Raw genomic sequence first — 22,294 nt, forward strand, 5'->3', positions numbered from 1 at the left:
ACTAGTACTTATGAAGGATCATTAAGGACTATTCTCAAAGCACTGAGAAGCTCTGCACTTGTCATTGTACTCATGTTCCCCTCCATAGCAGCTCTTTTGATCTTCATATGAAGGACGTTATTATGCTGATCAGGAAACATGGGAAGCCCCACAAAGGGACCCCATGATAAACAGCTTCATAGATCCCATTTACTCTACCATGAATGAGAAACATTTTGGTTTGGGGATGACCTAGTTCGTGGTTAGAATTAGCAGTGGGTGAAGATTTCATTGAAATAGGTTAACAGGATTTTAGAGACAGAAGGGGAAGACTTATAAGATTAGTCACCGAAAGAGACAGTATTTTCTACAAAAGCTAGGCACATCGTTACTACAGAAAACTGTATCCCAGAAAAAGGAAGCCTTAATTCCTTCTGTGTTGTCTGAATTTTTTTTTAATTATAGGACATACGAATTTGTAATAAGTAATGACCACATCTTTATTTGTATCATTCAAAACTGAGGTAAAATGAGAAACACTTAACAATTGTTAAATATAAGTTGAATTTATTGTTAAACAATTATTCATCTTATCCATCCTCCAACTCTACAGCTTTAATTTCCCATAATCTTAACAAGATTATTCTAGGGTAACCAATCATGGAGCTGAGTATTTTTTCCTAATGTGGCCAGTTTCTTTTCTTTCTATCTCCATAAAGCCTGTGGAAGGCACTGCATATATTTCACAATTCACAGGATAATGATATTTTAAGGTTGTAGAGTTATTTATAAGTTATGCACCCACCCTGCTTTAAGTGGTAATTGAGATAAGAATATATAGATGAAACACTGAAAGACAGAATGGGACTATTTACAACCATTTTTTAAAAAGTGCTTGTATCAGTCATCTATTAAGTATATATTTTGTCTGTTATCATTTATTAATCAAAGTATAGTTGACACACAATGTTACATTAATTTTAGATGTATAACATCATGATTTGACAAATTTATACCTTATGCTATGCTCACCGTAAGTGTAGCTACCAGCTTTCAGATTGGTTAATCTTTCCCCACTCCTTTTCTTCCTACTTCCTTTTATATCTTTTTTTCTTTTCTTTTAATTTTAGGTAAGAATGACATAGTGGGTTTGCTGATATTCCATTGTTCAACAAATTATCTTGTTTATAATTAGCATTTCAATTACCTTTTCATTCTAGAAAGCGCTAATTAATTAGAAAGACTATATGAATGTAGGCTTCTGTTTTTATGCTCAACTGCAATGGATCAAATCCTAATACAACCAAAGATGTGGAAGATATTTTTGAGCATGATTTAGCTCTCTCTTTGTTATGCCACTTCTACCTTTTCCTTGTCCTTGAAGTGAATATACTTCAAGTCTATTTGGGGAGAAGTCAGCCCAGGTCTTAAGATTTTAAATACTAAAACATGAACAGTGTGCTTAATGTTTTCCTTTCTATTTTAGTAAAAACAAATGATTCCAAAAAGATATGTTTCCACACTAATGGCAAGGCTCAGTAGGCAGGGCTCAAGTGTGCCTACGCATGTTATTGTAATATTTTACAAATTTTTACTAATACTTTCTCTTTTATGTTACATGCAAAAGGAGATTTAACCTTTAAATGGAAGGACACCATTAGTCACACTCTCTTTCCAATTGGTAAATAGCTGTCCAGCAGAATCAAAGGTTATACTTGTCTTTTGTGGAATCTGGGATTAGGTTGAGGCAATGAGGTTGTGCTTTTCTTTTGTGAGATTTTGAATCACTATACCCAGAGGAAAACACCAGAAAATGATTGTCATCTGAGTTCTGCACAAATTCTATTTCCTGCAGAGAAAAAAATTCCTTGTATTACAAAAATGTAGCATCATAGGGAATAAAATAAAGTTCATTTGCACTTGTAAAATGAAGATTCAAGAGAATTGACAGAGACGTGGTTAGATAGTTTTCACGTGACACCTAGAGCCAACCAGTCTCTCTCTCTCTCTTTCTCTCTTTTTGCCATCCAGGCTCTTTAGGAAGAAGTATATATATATCTAAAACTTATAGCTTATGTACCTAATCATCGATTACTGAATAGCCATGGAACCAAGCCATTATACAAAAGGATTAGGTGATAAGAATACAGCACTTTTCATGATTGATGGACACTGTTACTTACCAGGTTTAATTTTATTAAAAACTGAGTGATTTGCAAACTTGTAAAAATATACCTCAAAAGAAATCCTTGAAATGGTTCTGAATTGGGTTTCTGAGCTTATTATAATAATAGTGTATACTTAATAAATTATCACTGTGTTATCTGCTCTTTTAAAAAATATGGTTTCCATGGTAACTTTCTCATGCTTAAGTCTTCCCTTATTAATAGGGCTAGGAAAATATTTATTAGAATTGTGATATATAGTAACATATTATAAAACTGCCTCAATAACATATTTAATAATAATAACATATTTAAACTGCCTCAATAATCATAAACTACTTTGAGGAGACAGTGATTGTCTCTCTTCCTGATGTAGACAAGTTCCCAATTCAGTGGACATGAGTTACATATCCTTAATTTGAGACTTAGTACAGAACTGATATTAGCTGTCTCTGTAAAGTAAACCTCTGCCATTTGTAGCTATATAAGTTGGCCACTGCAAACTCTGGCATTGGGCCAGTCACATCATATTATATAAGAATAATGTCCTCTAGACTTTTGTGGCATCTCTGAAATCACCATGTTCCCAAATTAAAGGCTATTAAGTGATCAGAGAAGAGATAACATTGCACTTTTAGCCTTGTTAATATTTGTGGAATATTTCAGACATCTCAGAAATTATTGTCTTAATATTTATATTGATTCATGTCCCCAAATATATGAAGTTTGGATGAAGTTTTATATATGTATCATATTTATATGTATATGTGTTTATATACATAAATATATACATATATATTTATATGTATACTAAATTCATTGAGTTCTTGGTCAGAGGACCCGTCATTGTTTTTTTCTTGTTTTTATTTTTAATTCTTGGTAATTAACAAATAATGATATATTAGTTTCAGGTATACAATATAACAATTCAACAATTTCATACATCACCCAGGACCCAACAAGACAAGTACATTCTTTAATCCCCATCACCTATTTAACTCATCCCCCAGCCCACTGTCCTCTGGTCACAATCATTTGCTATAATTAAAAGTCTGTTTCTTGGTTTGTCTTGCTCCCTCTTTTTTCCCCTTTATTCATTTGTTCCATTTCCTAAATTTCACATATGAGTGAAATCATATGTTCTTTGTCTTTCTCTTATTGGACTTAGAATTATACTCTCTAGCTCCACCCATGCCATTGCAAATGGCAAGATTTTATTCTTTTTATGGCTGAATAATATTCCATTGTATGTATGTACCACATCTTTATCCACTCACCTTCAAAGGACACTTGCACTGGTTCCATATCTTGGCTATTGTAATTAATGCTGCCATAAATATAGAGGTGTGTGTATCCCTTTGAATTAGTATTTTTTTTCCCTCATTGCTTTTCAATCTCTGTATTCAATGCTAATCTCTCATAATCACCATAAGAATAACTGCTATTCATGATGCACAAACTTCTTATTAAGAGGTAAACTGGGATAATTTCCTCCCTCTTCCTCATTTTATCTGAGATGATTTTGTGAAATTATGTGACTTTTTTGGGTGTGTGTGTGTGTGTGTGTAAAAGTGGAAATTTGATGATAATTTATTTAGAATGGGAGATTATCTAGAGAGCCAGAGAAATTGCACCTCTCTTTTGATATCTCTAGTAAGAAATTGGTTGATTATATTAAGTCTTAACAGATCTTGGTTTGCAGCAGTAACTTGATTGGCAAGAAAAAGGCCATTCATAATCCTGAAGTGAAATTTAATCAATATACATTTTCCTAGAAATAGAAATTGAGAATTCTGAGAACATCATTTATTTTGCAACCATCTTAAAAGGATTTGGTTAATATTCTCACAGTACAAGTTAATAAAGATTTTCCTCATCACTCTCTATTGATAGTTAAATAGTTCTTCTGTTTCTCAATATCATTTTCTTCCAACATCCCTAGCACTCTACATATTTTACTTGGAAGATTTGGGAATGTGATAAAATATGATTTTCTTTTTCATTTCAAAAGGAACCTGTTTTCAGGTTGATAAAAAATCAATCAAAATTTAGATATTTTTTCTCATTCTCATGAACTCTACTTTATGCTTGATGACCCTCAATATTTCCTTTTCTGTTTGATAAGCTTGAGACCTATCTTATCCAATGACTTCTAGAAAATTCTACTTGAAAATCCTACTAAGTGGTATTATTCCTCTTAGTAAATATTTAAAAAAATAGAGCTCATTGTATTAATTTTAAACAAATTCTAACTTTATGTGTTTCCTATATCATTGGAAACAATCACTATAAAATAAACATCCAAAATGGAAATCCAGGGGACTTCCTTCTTTCCTTACTTTCCTTACACCCCTTACTTCCTTTCACTCATTAATAATGTGGAACTTACCCTAAAGATTCTGAAGAAAGCATGCTCATCTCTCTTCCATTATGATAATTGCCTGTGTTTATAACTCCATCAGCTTGTTTAGGAAGATTACAGCAGTCTCCTTGGTGATTTTTGTGGCTCTACTTTCCTGTCATTTTGATCCATTATCCATTCTATAAAATAATATTTTGAGATGTACACCAATAATGCCATTTTTCAGTCTAGTTTCTCAATAGAATGCCTAAGACACCTTTTTGTATCTTAAGAGCCCTTCTAACATGGGAAACGGAAGTAGAGTGACCAACCAAAGATGTCCAATATCATGTCTTTGTTACTAAGACAGTAATCTTTAAAGGAAAATCAGGAGTCATATCACAAGGAATACAAAAATCTTTCAACATAATAATCTTACCTTACATAAAGATTTGGTGGGCTTGCCATGAAATTCTCTGAGAAATTTAAAATTAAGTAGGTATGGATGAGGAAATTCAAAATCCCAAAATGTTTGAATTCACCAAATTTCAGCTTTCCTCAGAGACTCACATAAGTAGTGGATCTTCCTGGAGAAGACAAAGGATTGGGTGGAAGGATTAGCCTATAAGTTAAATAAGAAAATCACCTCACCAATTTACAGATAAGCTACTAAGGGAAAAATAAGTTTAGATCTTCTAGAATAATGTGGCTTCTGGATGTGAAGTGAAAGGGAGCATTAATGCAACAATATGGAATTCAAAAAAGAGAAAAGGAAAGAAAAGCATAGTTAATTATACGTAAGTTTATTTTCAGACAGAAAATAAACCAAGGGCTAGAGGAGGAAGATGGTAGAGGAGTAGGGAACCCTAGTTTCATCTGGTCCCTGGAATTCAGCTAGATATCTATCAAATAATTCCAAACACCAGTGAATTTTAACTGGGAATCTAAGAAAAAAATTGTTGCAATTTTCAAATAGAAAAGCAACCACATTTTGCAAGGTAGGAGGTGTGGAGATGTGAATCTGAGACAATATATGTGTAGACAAACTGTGGGTAATGGGAGCCTCTGTCAGCTGGCTACCAAAGAAGCACAAAATTGGCACTTTTAGAAGTCTGCTCCAGTGAGGGGGTGTCTCACTGTTTGAAAGGCACTCAAGTGGCAAAGAAGGGTGGAATCCTAAGGGGCACAGTATGGTCTCAGGATCCCTGGAGTCACAGAAAAAACTGCATGAATGTGGCAGAGTTCCCAGGCATGAGAGAGGGGAAGCAGACACAATCAGCAAGACCAGAGTGGGCTTGCAGTTCCGTGTTGCCATAAACCACTCATCACAACATGGTCAGGTGACCACTCTACAAGTGGAATCCAGCAAGCATCAGAACCATGGCCCAGATCTCCTTCCCTCCCCTCAGAGAACAGCACAGTTGCAGACTCAATACAGGACATGTGTTAGAGATAAAGATGCTTGGTCACAGGCTGGGTGAACACAGAGTGTGAACAGAAACTGAGACAAGAGAGATTGACTGTTTTTCTGTGAGGGCTCACTGAAGAGTCGGAGCCACGAACTTTAAGCTCCCAAGCTAAAGATTGAGTGCCACCATTTTCATTCCCCCTACCTGCTCCAGATATCCAGAGCTACTTAAATTGAGCCTGATCCCCTGGCAAGGGCTATGCAGTCCACTGGTGGGAAGGTCACCTAAGAATCAGTACATCAGCCTCCTCCCCAAGAAGACCAGTAGAAACTTCTAGCTAATAGTAGGTTTACCCATTACACAGAACTCTGAAACTCATGACTGGGAGAAAATACTATATAGAGTTCATGGTTTTTTCTCATGATTCTTTAGTCCTCCAATAATTCTTTTTCCCTTTTCAACTAATTTCTTATTTTATCAAAGTTTTTTAAGTCTTTCTAATTTTTATTTTTACATTTATATTTAACATATATATTTTCTTCACTTATGGCTTCTTTTCTCTATCTGTGTGTGTGTGTATATATATGTACATATATATTTTTTTCTTTACAAATTAGGGATCTACTTTCTTCTAAGAAAGAGACCAAAATACCTCTGGGATCTAGTGTATTGCTCCATGCTATTCACCTATTTATATTATATTCTCTTACTCTCTCTCACTCTCTCTTTTTGTTTGTTTCTGATCTCTTCTGATCTGTTAGTGTAAATTTTTCTGGGGTTGTTGCTATTTCTGTATTTTGTTCTCACATTTATCTATTCTCTGGACAGAATGACAAGTTGGAAGAACACACCCCTCAAAAAAAGAACAAGAGGAAGTACTGACTGCAAGGGACTTAATCAATATGGATATAAGCAAGATGTCAGAACTAAAATTCAAAATAACAATTTTAAAGATACTAGTTGAGGTTGAGAAAAACAGAAGATATTTTTGGGGAAATAAAGGAACTATAATCAGGTCAAAATAAAAAAAGGTTATTAATGAGATGCAATAAAAATGGAGGTTCTAACTGCTAGGATGGATGAGGAGAAGAGAAAATTAGTGACAAAGAGTCCAAATGTTGGAGAATAAATAATCAGAGAAAATGAAAGATTAACAACTACTGGATCATGAGGGGAGAATTTGAGAGATAAATGATATCATAAAGCAAAACAATGTCAGAATAATTGGGATCCCGGGAGAAGAGGAAAGAGGGGGAATAAGGTATATTGCAGCAAATTATGGTGGAGAACTTCCCTAATCTGGGGAAGGAAACAGACATCAAAATCTAGGAGACACAGAGAACACCCCTCGAGATCAATAAAAACAGGTCAACAACCTGACATATAATACTGAAACTTACAAATCACAGAGAGAAAGAGAAAATCCTGAAAGCAGCACAGGACAAGAAGTCCATAACCTACAAGGGTAGAAACATAAGGCTGGCAGCAGACCTGTCTACAGAGACCTGTGGCAAAGTACTGGTATGATAAATTCAGGGTGGTAAATGAGAAAAATATGCAGCGAAGAATATGTTATACAGCAAGGCTGTCATTCAAAACAGAAGGAGAGGAAAAGGGCTTTTAGGACAAACAGAAATGCAAAGAATGTGATCACTAAACCAGCCCTGCAAAAAATATTAAAGAAAATACTTTAAGCAAAGAGAGAGCCCAGAAGGAACAGAGACTAGAAAGGAAGAGAGACCATATACAGAAACCTGTATTACCTGTAACTTTACAGGTGATAAATACAGTGGCACAAAATTCATATCATTTAATAGTTCATATCATTTAATAGTTGCTCTATTAATTGGGCTAAATGCTCCAATCAAAAGACACAAGGTAGCAGATTGGATAAACAAGAAAGACTCATCCATATGTTGTTTACCAGAGACTCATTTTAGACCTAAAGACACCTCCATATTGAATTTGAGGGGCTGGAGAACTACTTATTATGCTAGCGTAGCAGTCCTTAAAGAAGACAAACTAGATTAGATTTTAAACCAAAGAGTTTAATAAGAGATGAAGGACACTATAGCGTATTAAAGAGTCTATCCAACAAGATCTAGCAACTGTAAATATTTATGCCCCTAACATGAGAGTAGCCAATTAGATAAACCAATTGATAACAAAATTAAAGAAACACATTGATAATAACACAATAATAGTAGGATACTTTAACACCTAACTCACAGCAATGAACAAATCATCTAAGCAGAAGATCAACAAAGAAACAAGTGCTTTGAATGGCACTCTGGACCAGATGAACTTCTCAGATATATTCTGAGCACTCTGTCCTAAAAGAACAGAATGCATATTCTTCTCAAACACACATGGAGTTTTCTCCAGAATAGGTCACATTCTGGGTCACAATTCAAGTCTCAACAGGTACCAAAAGACTGAGATTATTCTCTGCATATTTTCAGACCACTGCATTAAAACTTGAATTCAATTACAAGAGGAAACTTGGAATGAACACAAATACCTGGTGGTTAAAGAGCATCCTACTAAGGAATGAATGGTTCAACCAGGAAATAGACATAGAAACAAAAGAACAGTAGAGCAGATCAACTAAACTAGGAGCTGTTTTTTTAAGAGAACTAGTAAGATCAATAAACCCCTATCCAGACTTATCAAAAAGAAGAAAAATGACCCAAATTAATAAAATCATGAATAAAAGAGGAGAGATCACAACCAACACCAAGGAAATACAGACAATTATAAGAACATACTATGAGCAACTATATGCCAACAAACTAGGCAATCTAGAAGAAACAGATGCATTCCTAGAAACATATAAACTACCAAAACAGAAAGAGGAACATATAGAAAATCTGAACAGACCCATAACCAGCAAGGAAATTGAAGCAGTAATCAAAAATCTCCCAAGAAACAAGAGTCCAGGAACAGATGGCTTCCCAAGAGAAATCTACCAAACATTTAAAGAAGAATTAATATCTATTATTCTGAAAATGTTTCAAAAAATAGAAATGGAAGGAAAACTTTCCAATTCTTCTTATGAGGCCAGCATTACCCTGATCACCAAACTGGACAAGACTCCACCAAAAAGGCAATTGTAGACCAATAACCCTGATGAACATGGTTGCCGAAATGTTCACCAAGATACTAGCCAATAGGATCCACCAGGACCTTAAAAGGATTATTCACCACAACCAAGTAGGATTTATTCCTGGGGAAACAAGTGTGGTTCAACACCCACCAAAAAAAAAAAAAAAAAAAAAAAAAAAAAAAGCAGAAGAATTATTTGACAAAGTGCAGCATTCTTTCTTGATTAAAACCCTCCTTACCATAGGGATAGAAAGAGCATACTTCAATATCATAAAAGCCAAATACAAAAAATCCACAGAGATTATCATTCTCAATGGGGAAAAACTGAGAGCTTTTCCCCTTAAGAAAGGAAACTATGGGGATGTCCACTCTCGCCACTGTTGTTCAACATAGTACTAGAAGTCCTAGCCTCAGCAATCAGACAATAAAAAGAAATAAAATGCATTCAAATTGGCAAAGAAGAACTCATCAACGAAATCATCTTTCTGGATGACATGATACTTTATATGGAAAACCCCAAAGACTTCACCCCAAGAGTGTTAGAACTCATAGAGGTTAAAGTGGCAGGATATAAAATCAATGTACAGAAATCAGTTGGATTTCTATATTCAGACAATAATAGAGAAGAAAAAGCAACTAAGGAGTCGATCCCATTTACGAGTGCACCTGAAACCATAAGATACCCAGGAATGAATCTAACCAAAAGGGGAAAGTGTCTGTACTCTGAAAACTATAGAACACTCTGAAAGAAATTGAGGAAGACACAAAGAAGTGGAAAAACATACCATGCTCATGGATTGGAAGAACCAATATTGGTAAAATGTCTATGCTTCCCAGACTCCTCTACACATTTAATGCAATCCCTATCAAAATACCATCAATTTTATTCATAGAGCTGGAACAAACAATCCTAAAATTTGTATGGAACCAGAAAAGACCTTGAATAGCCAAAGGAATGTTGAAAGGGAAAACCAAAGGTGGAGGCCTCACATTTCTAGACTTCATGCTCTATTACAAATATATAATCATGAAGACCATATAATACTGACACAAAAACAGACACATAGAACCAATGGAATAGAATAGAGAACCCAGAAATGGACCGTCAACTCTATGGTCCACTAATCTTTGACATAGCAGGAAAGAATATCCAATGGAAAAGGGACAGTCTCTTCAACAAATGATGTTGTGAAAATTGGACATTGATATTCAGAAGACTGAAACTGGACCACTTTCCTAAACAAAATAAATTCAAGATGGGTGAAGGGCGTACATGTGTCAGTAATCCATCAATCTCAAAGAGAAAAACACAAGCAGCAAACTCTGTGGCTTCAGCTGCAAAAATTTCTTGATATACATGATTCTAAAGGCAAGGGAAACAAAGGCAAAAATGAACTATGGGGATTTCATCAAGATAAAAATCTTTTGCACAGCAAGGGAAAGAATCGATAAAACCAAAAGACAATCGACAGAATGGGAGAAGATATATGCAAATGTTTTATCAGATAGAGGTCTAGTACCCCAAATCTATAAGGAATTTATCAAACTCAACACCCAAAAAACAAATAATCCAGTCAAGAAAAGGGCAGAAGACATGAACAGACATTTCTCAAAGAAGACATACAAAGGGCCAACAGACAACATGGAAAAAAACAAAATGCTCGACATCTTTGGCATTAGGGAAATATAAATCAAAACCAGAATGGGATACCACCTCACACCAGTCAGAATGGTTAAAATTAACAAGTCAGGAAACAACAGAAGTTGGTGAGGATGCAGAGAAAGGTGAATCCTCTTAAACTGTTGGTGGGAATGCACGCTGATGCAGCCACTCTGGAAAACAGCATGGAGTGTCCTCAAGAAATGAAAAATAGAGCTACCCTAATACCCAGCAATTGCACTACTAAGTTTTTACCCCAAGGATACAAATGTAGAGACCTGAGGGGGTACCCCAAAGTTTATGTCAGCAATGTCCACAATAAACAAACTATGGAAAGAAGCCAGAGGTACATCGACAGACAAATAAAGAAGAAATGGTGTGTGTGTGTGTGTGTGTGTGTGTGTGTTTGTGTGTAATGGAATATTACTCAGCCACCAAAAAATGAAATATTGCCATTTGCCTTGACATGGATGGAACTAGATGGTATTAGGCAAAGTGAAATAAGTCAATCAGAGAAAGACAATTGTCATATGATCTCACTCATAAGTGGAATTTACCAAACAAAACAGAGGAGCGTAGAGGAAGGGAGAGGAAAATAAAAAAAGATCAATTCAGAGGAGACACACCATAAGAGATTCTTAACCCCAGGAAACAAACTGGGGGTTCCTGGAGGGGAGAGGGGTGAGGGGGGTGGGTTACTGCATCACAGGCCTTAAAGATGGCACAGGATGTAATGAACAGTGGGTGTTATATACAACTGAAAGTCACTGAACTCTACCTCTGCAACTAATAATACATTATATTTTAATTTTTTTAAAAAGGAATTAAACTAAAGATTAAACCAGAGCTCCAAACTAAATAATTTACCTCTTATTTTTATTTTTCTTTCTAACTGAACAGTGGAGAATAGATTAACTCCATAATATCAGTAGAACAGTGGAGAATAGATTCACTCCGTAATATCCAATAATGTCAGTTGTCAATGGTTTCTAGTTTCCTACTCAGGTATTTTGTTCATGCCCAACTGCTGGTTATGATTTCAGGATTACTCCTCTCGTAAGATCACCATCAATATCAGCCCAACTTATCCTTCTGAGTTATAGCTCATCACTTCAGTTGATGGGCCACTATTTTATTAGTAAGAACTTCCTGAGTAATTCCAATTCATGATAGCCCTCTTTTTAGAATGTGAGGTACACAAGTACATGTGCAATTACCACACACTTTGCTGCTGCCTTTTGCTGATGTGTTTTGAAGGGAACACATTTTGGGTACGATTTTTAAGATTTTTATGCAGAAGAATGACTAATTGCAAATAACCCAGTCAATCAATTCTATTTATCAAAAAAATATGTTTTGTACCTGAGAGAAAGAGCCTGAGACAAGAACAGTTTCCATTTCAGGACTCTAATCACAGTTGATAGTGATACAACAGCCAGGGAGAGAAGCCTCATTTTAGAGTCATCTCTTTTTAATGCTTGAAATTTTGTCCAAGGTTGACAGTCCGATGCCTATAATTTGATAATAAAGTTTTGCCCAAGTACACTTTGTTTGGAGTTGACAGAAATTACACTAAAATTCCATCTCTTAGCTTCTAAGTTAATAGGATTTTGCCCTTTAGGTGCCTACTTCCTTGTGACTTAAATCCTTAATTATGAACCCCTGTGTAATTATTTTCTGTTAATCATTCTCTTGTTTCACTTAATTCCTCCCCACCCCCCACCAGGAGAGTGAGTTTACATGACTTTAGACGTCATTTAGAAAGGTAGTACTCACAGCAGTTAGGAAAATTCTATATTTGAAGCAATGGTTCACAATAACTAGTAGAGCGAGGATGAAAGGAAAGAATGAAAGTGAATTTAAGTATTAAAAAAGCCTGTAAATGATTTTGTAACTCTCATTCAAAATATTAAACATAATGAAATATGACATGAAACTGTGAAATGAAGTTGACCTACATTCCTTTTCCTTTAGTTATATTATTCAGATATAGTTGGGTTATAATCATGATAGATAATTCTATAAAACATAAAATTAACTTTTTATTAAATTTTAGCTACCAATATATATTATTACCAAATGAATCTATTATTTTAAGCTACCCAGTGAGCCAAGTAAGATAGTTTTTAATTTTAAAGAATTCTTGGAGATTGCCTAAAGTATGGCCAGTGTACAATTTTGTTTAATAAGTAATGCCCTTCCCCTCTTCTTCTTTGATAATGCCTCTGTCCTCTCATTATCAACTTGAGTCCTTCCAGACATCTCTACTCACAATCCTATTTTACCAAAGGTGGCAGTGACCTATATATATTTCTCTCTGTAATTTACCTCTGGAGGTAGACTTGACATCAAGATTCTTGCATTTTCTTTTTAACCTAAATCTATATAGAGCCTAGCATGTAGTATGCATCTGCAATGTGTATTGATTATTAAATTAATTAGTCATAACAAATCACTGCATTTTAATTCAAATCATGTCTAAATCTAAGGATTTTCAAAGAGCACTCCGTTGACATTAGTTCTGTGAAACAATTAGATATTCAGTGAATTAGATAATATTTTCTGTCTAATATAAAACTTTGTTTGTTCATATCTGTGCATACTACTCAAAGATAGTTGAAGTGAAAGCCTGTCTGAGTTGAATGATTCAGATCATACTTGAGTTTAGAAAAATTGCAGAGAAAAATCATTTTTAGCAGGAAAGGCAAGGAAATGAAAACAGGTCGAATAAATGTATTTCAGTGAAATAAAGAAAAAATCTACTCTCTTTTACTGCTAAGAAACAAAGGTTTTTAGTTTTCTAAATACTTTTCAGGTTTTTCTGTGTGGGACTCCCTCCAAGAAGTATAAAGCATTCTAGGAAACTTTTCAATTGCCAGCCATGGTAAAACTTTCCAAATAGGACTTTCTGAAATTTTATCTAAAATTTATGAGGGGTGCCTGGGTGGCTCAGTGAGTTAAGCCTCTGCCTTCGGCTCGGGTCGTGATCTCGGGGTCCTGGGATCGAGTCCCGCATCGGGCTCCCTGCTCAGCAGGGAGCCTGCTTCCCTCTCTCTCTCTCTCTATCTGCCTCTCTGTCTACTGTGATCTCTCTCTGTCAAATAAATAAATAAAATAAATCTTTAAAATTTATGAGAGTGACAAAAATTGTGAGCATTCTGTTCCAATTCAAATGGTACAAGATTGGGTATAATCATCCCCAATTATCAGCAATTTCTGGAACATATTGGAGTAAATTAAATCTCTTTGTTAATCTTGTTGTTAACGTTGACATATTTCAGTTTATTACTTGTGTCAATAAGTAGGTTATCTTACTGTTTGAATCAATATTATACTATTTCTTTTTACCAAGGATATCTACAATTTCCTTGAATATGAAAACTCCTAGTACTGGACTTATATGTCATCCAAATATGAAAAACCATCCATCTTTCAGAGGATTGATAAATTTTGTGTGTTCTGTTTTGCTTTGGGTGTGAATTTAACAAGTATGAAGGTATCTTATGGGAAATATTTGATGACTGTAAAGAGTAACTATGGCACGAGATTTCTTGTCTCCATTCCCACTTAGTTTTTGATAACCAGTTTATTGTTATTACTTGTAGAGTTAAAATGGAAGACACATGTTTTATAGTGTATTCCCTTCATTGACCTAGACTTCACTGAATTCTTTCAAAATTTCTTCTGATAACAAGTTTAAAATGAAAAGCAGAGTCTTTTTTATCTAGTGCCTCACCTTAAACTGTTCCCAAAAATGAATGCCATAATCCTGGATCCAGAAGTCAAAGAAAACAGAAAGCATTGTATTTTTCACTCTTTCTAGAAAGGTCATTCTGTCTGTTAGTCCTGTTATGTAAACAGGCACATAGCAAGGTAGAGGTGGAAGTTTCCCACAATCTTTCTCGTTCATGCTTCCTACAGGTGAAGTGATCCTACTGATCACTCTTAAAGTGATCACAAAAGGGACTGCAAGCAGTTCAGCCACCAGCTCTCCACAGGGCATCAGAGGATCCATAAACATTGCACTGTAGTTGGTTTCCTAAGGTGTGATTGTAGTTTATACTCTCACGTAGGACTTTTATTGTCTCAATCATTTCAACAAAGTAATCTGTCAGTTTTATTGTTGACTGCCAGGATGTTTACTTTGGCAAGACTTTAAGGGCTAGGTCTATAAATTTATTATTTGAATTCTCAAATAATGTTTTGATGTCTGGTGAATGGATTACCTTGAAGTTCAAGAGGGAAGGCTTCTTGTATTCGATGAAGTCAGTATATAAAGGAATCAACACTGTTACCTCATGGCCTCTCTCTGTGAGTCTGTCCAGAATGATCTTTACATTAAGTGTCTCATGTCGCAAGACTACCACCGGAAGCTTCCCACAGAATTCACAACCAGAGCAGAACTGCAGCAGCAGAATTGCCATGGTCCATTTCTCAGACATATCAGCAGCACCTTCACACACTGCTCTGCACTGGTCACACTGCATTGCTGCTGAATGCAGAGATTAAAGGGCAGTTTAGACACAGAATAAGTTAAAAATTAATTTCAAAAGAAAAAGTTTATCATTTCATGCAAGTTTTATGTTTATTGAGAGAATAAAACAGACAGACAAAAATATTTGAGAAAAATTATTCCAAACTTCTAGAACTTAAAATACATGAAATAGAGACACATTTATTCTCTGGATTGGCAATGAGAGAAACAACAGATAAAGACACTCTAAAATTAATATTTCACACAGAATCACACACACACTAACACCCATTCCATCCTATGTTCAAAGGTGCTAGGGGCTTTAGCCATATATATTCTACATCTTTTTCCTAATGTGGAATAGCAACTAGTTTGCTTAAATATGTTTGAATACCTAGGGGAATATTTTGACAAGAGTCATATAAATAGTCCAGGGTGTTCAGAATTCCAGAGGAAGAACACAATTGTTCTTGTTTGGAACGAGTAGGCACAACTTTAGTAAGGCAGATAACACATGGGGTGAGATGAAAGCTCTGGTAGGATGTAGGCAGAGTGTGGCAAAAAGTCAGATTTCGCAATAAATAGAAGGACGGAAACAGTTCATGAATATTGGAAAGCATTCCAGTAGATATGGAGCTCAGACAAAGTCATGGGAAGTACATTATAGAAGAAAGTTGGATTGAAATAGGAGACATTAAGTTAGTCTTGAATGATATACAATGACTTTATATTTTAATTCTTAGGCAAAAATTATTTACTCAGGTTTTAAAGAAAGTCAGTCACAAGATCAAATATTTTCTTTAGCAAACAGTTCTGGCAGCTAAGCATAAATTGGCATACAAATGTAAGAGTTTAAAAGAAGAGAAATGATTAAAAATGTGGATTAATAACTTAAACATGGGCTCATAATAGCCTTCAACATGGACTGATAATAGTAAATGTTAGAAACACAGTTGAGGGGCGCCTGGGTGGCTCAGTGGGTTAAAGCCTCTGCCTTCGGCTCAGGTCATGATCCCAGGGTCCTGGGATCGAGCCCCGCATCGGGCTCTCTGCTCAGCCGGAAGCCTGCTTCCTCCTCTCTCTCTCTCTGCCTGCCTCACTGCCTACTGGTGATCTCTGTCTGTCAAATAAATAAACAAAATCTTTAAAAAAAAAAAAAAGGAAACACAGTTGAAATTTATATTTACTGATTAGATCTGTGGTTAAAAAATGTATTAGAGCAAAGATGTATGGTTTTGTACAACGATATGAAGGAATGTGATTTCTGCCTCAATAACCAAAAGGCTGATAATATCATTAGGTAAAGTGTAATACACAAAACTCAGAGCAGGTCTAGGACTCAATATGATCTATTTGAGAATTTTTTTCCCTATGGTGATCAATTTGATTAGACAACACTATGGAAATTTTTTAAGGGTTTATTTATTTATTTATTTGACAGATTTCTACCCCTATTAAATGAAAGTTTTCCCAGAAGTTATTATAAGGTATTCAAACTGCACAAGCTTTTATATTAGCAGATGAATTTGGGAAGAGAGGAAGAGTATAATTTTTCCTATCTTGCATGATGGAGATGACTGTGTGAAGAATTGTGAATCATTGTGTAGTATGTGTATGTGCATGTGAACATGTGTGTTTATTTATGTGTGAAAAATGGAGGTAGAAGGAAAAATAAAATATTTTAGAATGAGAGATTAGAGAGACATGAAAAATGCTATATCTCATTTTTTATGTCTAAGAAGTATTGACTCATTATTCCTATAATAACTCTCAGTGGAGGTTGGATTGCAATTATAATTTGACTGGAGGTAAAAAGAAGATATTTAGAATCTTGAAATAAAATTTCAAACATCAGTACACATTTCGTCATTTAAAAAAACCGAGAGCACTCTTAGGAACACTATTTACCTTACATCCTTCTCAAGGAGGTTTTACTCATATTCTACAACCCAAGAAAAGATGGCCTCTCTCCATGTTTTCTATTATTAGTTAAACACAGTATTGTTACCCTATTTATCATTACTATCTTTTCTTTCTCAATACTGTTACTGTTTCCTTCCAAAGTCCCTAACACCCTACATATCTCTTTTGAAGGCTTTGAATGTATTGCACAATTTTCTTTTTTCCTTAAAAAACAAAACAAAACAAAAAAAATCTACCATCACACTGATAACCAACCAATGTTTAGGTCTCTCATTTCTATAAAGTCTCCCTTATGCTGTTGACCGTCAACCTATTTCTTTTACTATTTCTGAGATTGATACTTTGTGTTATCTAAATGACTTCTAAAAATCTCTACCTAAATATCACTTTGTCTCTTTAAGGTGAATAAATTCAAAAAAGAACACAGCATATTAATCTCAAAGAAGTTGTTCCTCCCCGTTGTTATCTGTTTCTGTAAAAGCCAACTGTGTTCAAATACATTCACAAGGTAGAAATCCCAGAATCCACCTTAATTCCCTTTCTTCCCTGGATATATTCCTTTCACTGAACTTTTCCCTATGAAAACTTAAAATCTAGTAGGAGCTCTTACAAGGCATATCTACTAATTTATGCTGTTGATAAGTGAATAAGAATAGCCATGTTTATGATAGACAAATACAGAATGACATAATGATCACAAACTTCTCAATATTATTTTCATATCCATCCTTGTAATTCCTTTGTCTGGATAATTAGTCATTAGGGTGTTTAACTTATTAACTATCATATCCTCTGTAATAACACAATGATTCTCCAAAATCCCTCCATGTTTTTTCTAAAAATATTTGTTGAGTGAGTGAATGAAATAAATACCGAATTAAGTTTCATATTTCTAGTTATTCTAGTTATTCTAGTTATTGTTCACTAGCACATATAATTTATACAAATGTAATTACATTTACATAAATGTAATTATATGTGTCCAATTTTATATAAACATTTGTTTTTTGCTTATAATATTATATGTCCCCACAAAATAACCTTCAGTGCATATGGCTTTCTTACTCATTCTAAGATGAACATGTCTGTATAGTGGAGTTAAGTACTAGAGAAATGTATGAATCACCCAGCAAAATACCTGGCAAAAGTTTATATTCAGGAAGTTCAAGCACTCATAGAGTGTTCAGTATCTGCTTATTTTATTTAGCTGCTATTAATTCCTATAATTATTCAATTAAATAAGTTTAGATTTTCAGGTAAACAATTGTATCTGTACAGATGCAATCTCCTCAGTGATAACTCATGTGCAATTTAAGTTAGTGTGTTGTAGAAGGTTTCTTGGTTTTACATCACATATCATTGAGAATACTTCAATAATTTCATAATTATTCTTTCTCTTCTTCTTGAAACATCATCTTCTAGTTTCCCTAACAATAAAATCCCCAGTTTTACTCCTTATACCTAGTCTTTCTTATTCTCACTTTATATCTTCTATTTCTCTGTCTCTGTTCTCAATGGTAGCCTTGAAATGGTGTGACTATTCTTCCTTTATCTTCCAAGACCTATTATCCTTAACTTTCTTTTCTAGTTATGGGTCTCAGGGGGCTAATCTCTGTGGACTATATCATGTGAATTACTCTGCTGTGTGGCATCTGGTTGGATTCAGGTAGTGGTGGAAGAGAGCAATTATAGTTTTTGCAGTTCCCTTCCTGGCTTGGGACCTTGTTTTAAGCAACTGCTTTGTCCTTCCATTACTACATCTCTTGCCATTGGTTTCTTACTCCACAGTTCCTATTTTTACCAGTCTCTGAGAACATTACTGCTTTCCTTTATATCATAGCCTAATAGGTTAGTAATGGCCTACACTGTTCTTAGTCTGGGGGTTTCACCATTCCATTTAATTCCCTTCATACTGTCCAGATACTTGCTAAGTATTCTTTTCATTAAAATGTCTTTGTTTGCAATGAAATACCACCTCACACCAGTCAAAATGGCTAAAATTAACCATTCAGGAAACAACAGATATTGGTGAGGATGTGGAGAATGAGGAACCCTCTTATACTGTTGGTAGGAAGGCAAGCTGGTGCAGTCACTCTGGAAAACAGTATGAAGGCTCCCCAAAAAGTTAAAAATAGAGCTATCCTATGACCCAGCAATTGTACTACTGGGTATTTACCCCAAAGATACAAATGTAGTGATCTAAAGGGGCACATGCACCCAAATGTTTACAGCAGCAATGTCCACAATAGCCAAACTATGGAAAGAACCTAGATGTCCATCAACAGATGGATGGATAAAGAAGATGTGGTATACTCAGCTATCAAAAAATGAAACTTTGCCATTTGCAATGATGTGGATGTAACTAGAAGATATTATGCTAAGTGAAATAAGTCAAACAGAGAAAGGCAATTATCATATGATCTCACTAATATGTGGAATTCAAGAAACAAGGCAGAGTATCATAGGGGAAGAGAGGGTAAAAATGAAACAAGGTGAAGTCAGAGGGGGAAACAAACCATAAGAGACTCTTAATCATAGGAAATAAACTGAGAGTTGCTGGAGGGGATGGGGTGCGGGGATGGGGCAATGGATAATGGATATTCAAGAGTGTATATGTTGTAATGAGCACTGTGTATTATATAAGACTGATGAATCACAGACATGTACCCATGAAACAAGTAATACATTATATGTTAATTAATTGAATTTAAGTTTAAAAATTTTAAAAAATAAAATGTCCCTGTTGAAACAATTTAGGTGACTTTTGTTATCCATATGGAAACTGAGTGATTGAATCTGATTTAAAAATGGGCAGAAGATCTGAATAAACATTTCTCCAAAGAAGATGGCCAACATGTATATGAAAAGATTCTCAGCATAATTAATCATCAGGAAAATGCAAATCAAAACCACAACGAGACATCACCTCACACTTGTTAGAATGGCCATTATTAAAAAAAAAAAAAAAGAAGCAGCAGCAGCAGCAGCACTGGCAAAGATGTGGAGATATTGAAATCCTTGAGCACTGTTGTAATGTAAATGTATGTAATATAATACATAGGAAAAGGAAAATGGTGCACCCACTATTGAAAGTAGTATGGATCTTCTTCAAAAAATTAAAAATTAATTTTTAAATATAATACAGCAATTCTTTTTCTGGATGTTTATCCAAAAGTATTGAAATCACTATCTCAAAGAGATATCTGTATTCCCATGTTCATTGTAGGATTATTCACAATAAACCAGATGTGGAAGAAACCTAAATGTCTATTGATAGATGAATGGATAAAGAAAATGTGGTATATGGGGGCGCCTGGGTGGCTCAGTGGGTTAAGCCGCTGCCTTCGGCTCAGGTCATGATCCCAGGTCCTGGGTTCGAGCCCCACATCGGGCTTTCTGCTCAGCGGGGAGCCTGCTTCCTCCTCTCTCTCTGCCTGCCTCTCTGCTTACTTGTGATTTCTCTCTGTCAAATAAATAAATAAAATCTTTAAAAAAAAAAAAAGAAAGAAAATGTGGTATATGAATATTATTCAGCATTAAAAAAGACAGAAATCCTGTCATTTAGTACAACATGGAAGAAACTTAAGGACATTATGCTAAGTGAAATAAGTCAGACATAGAAGGGAAAATACTGCATGATTCCACTTACAATGAGACATCTAAAGTAATCAAACTCAATGAAATAAAAGGCAGAGTGGTAGATGCCAGAGGCTGGAAGGATATCAATGGGATTTGCTGTTCAAGAAGTATAATATTTTGCTTATACAAGATGAACAAATTCTAGAGATCTGTTGTACAACATTGTGCTTCTAATTAATAACACTGTACTGTATACTTAAAATTTTGTTAAGAAGGTAGATCTCATGTGTTGTTTTCAAATTACCACAAAAAAAAAAAAAGAAAAGAAAATCCAAGGGTAGCTTCCATGCTATAGCAGATAGCAATGTTAAATATACTTTTGACAAACTCCAAAAAGAGAATCCTAAGATTTTGAAACAAAACTATGACCTATTTTCTTGGTATCTCTCATCCACAGAAAAGACAGCCCCTGGCTTGTTAATTGAGCCCTGGCTGAGACTGAATACCTAACCATAGGCACCAAATAACCATGCTACTTGTGATGGTCTATGCTGTGGTAACAACAAAAATATGACAGAACATTAGGAGCAACATTCTACAATTAAACAGATATAATATAGTGAGAATAGGTCAGAGCAATTCCAGAAATACACATAAATTGTCTCTGCAGGTGGCTTAGACTTCCATGTAACCTACCAGTATTTTTAAATAAACCTGTCAATCCCCACTTTCAGACTCACAAGAGGATTCCAAAATGAAAATAGGGAAAACATTCTCATACATCCCAATTTATGTGTGAGTACACATATTCTCACAGCAGCAGAAAGTAGCCATTGTTACAGCTCCCCTCAAGGTGGTCTCTGAATGTTAGTGGTGGAACATAATCTTTACAATCGGTAGAATATCAATATGCTTCCATTTTTATGGAGAAAAAGGGTGGTCTGCTTTACAGATCTATAGATTCATAGGCAAAGACTAATGGATTGACTGGTTTGTCAAAGATTTGGAAATAATTAGAGGGAAGTTTAAATGTAAGAAGGTTTGAGGTAGAAGTATGTGAATAAACCTTTTGGAGGTTGCATAGATTATGAATATATTCATATTCTTTGGAAATTCCCTCCAGAATCCATGTGCTATAGACAAACTGTCTCAATAATAATGTGACTTGGGGGTGCTTGGGTGGCTCAGTCAGTTAAGCATCTGCCTTAGGCTTGGGTCACGGTGTCAGGGTCCTGTGGTAGAGCCCTGTTTCAGGCTTCCTGCTCAGTGGGGAGTCTGCTTCTCCCTCTCCTTCTCTCTCTACCATCCTTGTACACTCTCCTTCAAATAAATAAACACAATCTCTTTAAAAAATAATAATAATAAGGTGGTTTGGATAAGCAGTCCTGCAAATGTTGGTCTTTTTCCAGACCCTTCAGAATTTGATCTTAAAGCTCATGCACAAAGGAGTAGTGGAGACTGGGGTGGAAACTACATACGAATACACGGCACAGACTTCACCTCACCAGAGCTCATTTGGTTACTCCACCTTAATTTGTTAATAACAGGGATCACCCCCACTTCCTTCCCAATATAGTAAACTCCCAAGGGTTCTAGCTAGCCAAAAAGTAGAAAAATTGTTTTGGTTACCTTCCATCCTAGATGACACACCATTTTTTT

General features: G+C 35.1%; 1 pseudogene; it reads right to left on the minus strand.

Annotated features, from left to right (window-relative positions):
- Positions 1–8: 8 nt before the first annotated feature.
- LOC125094191 (UDP-glucuronosyltransferase 2A3-like) lies at positions 9–15,146 on the minus strand (annotated as a pseudogene).
- Positions 15,147–22,294: the final 7,148 nt, after the last annotated feature.

The sequence above is a fragment of the Lutra lutra genome, chromosome 2 (genome assembly GCF_902655055.1).
Source record: "Lutra lutra chromosome 2, mLutLut1.2, whole genome shotgun sequence".
NCBI classification, from domain to species: domain Eukaryota; kingdom Metazoa; phylum Chordata; class Mammalia; order Carnivora; family Mustelidae; genus Lutra; species Lutra lutra.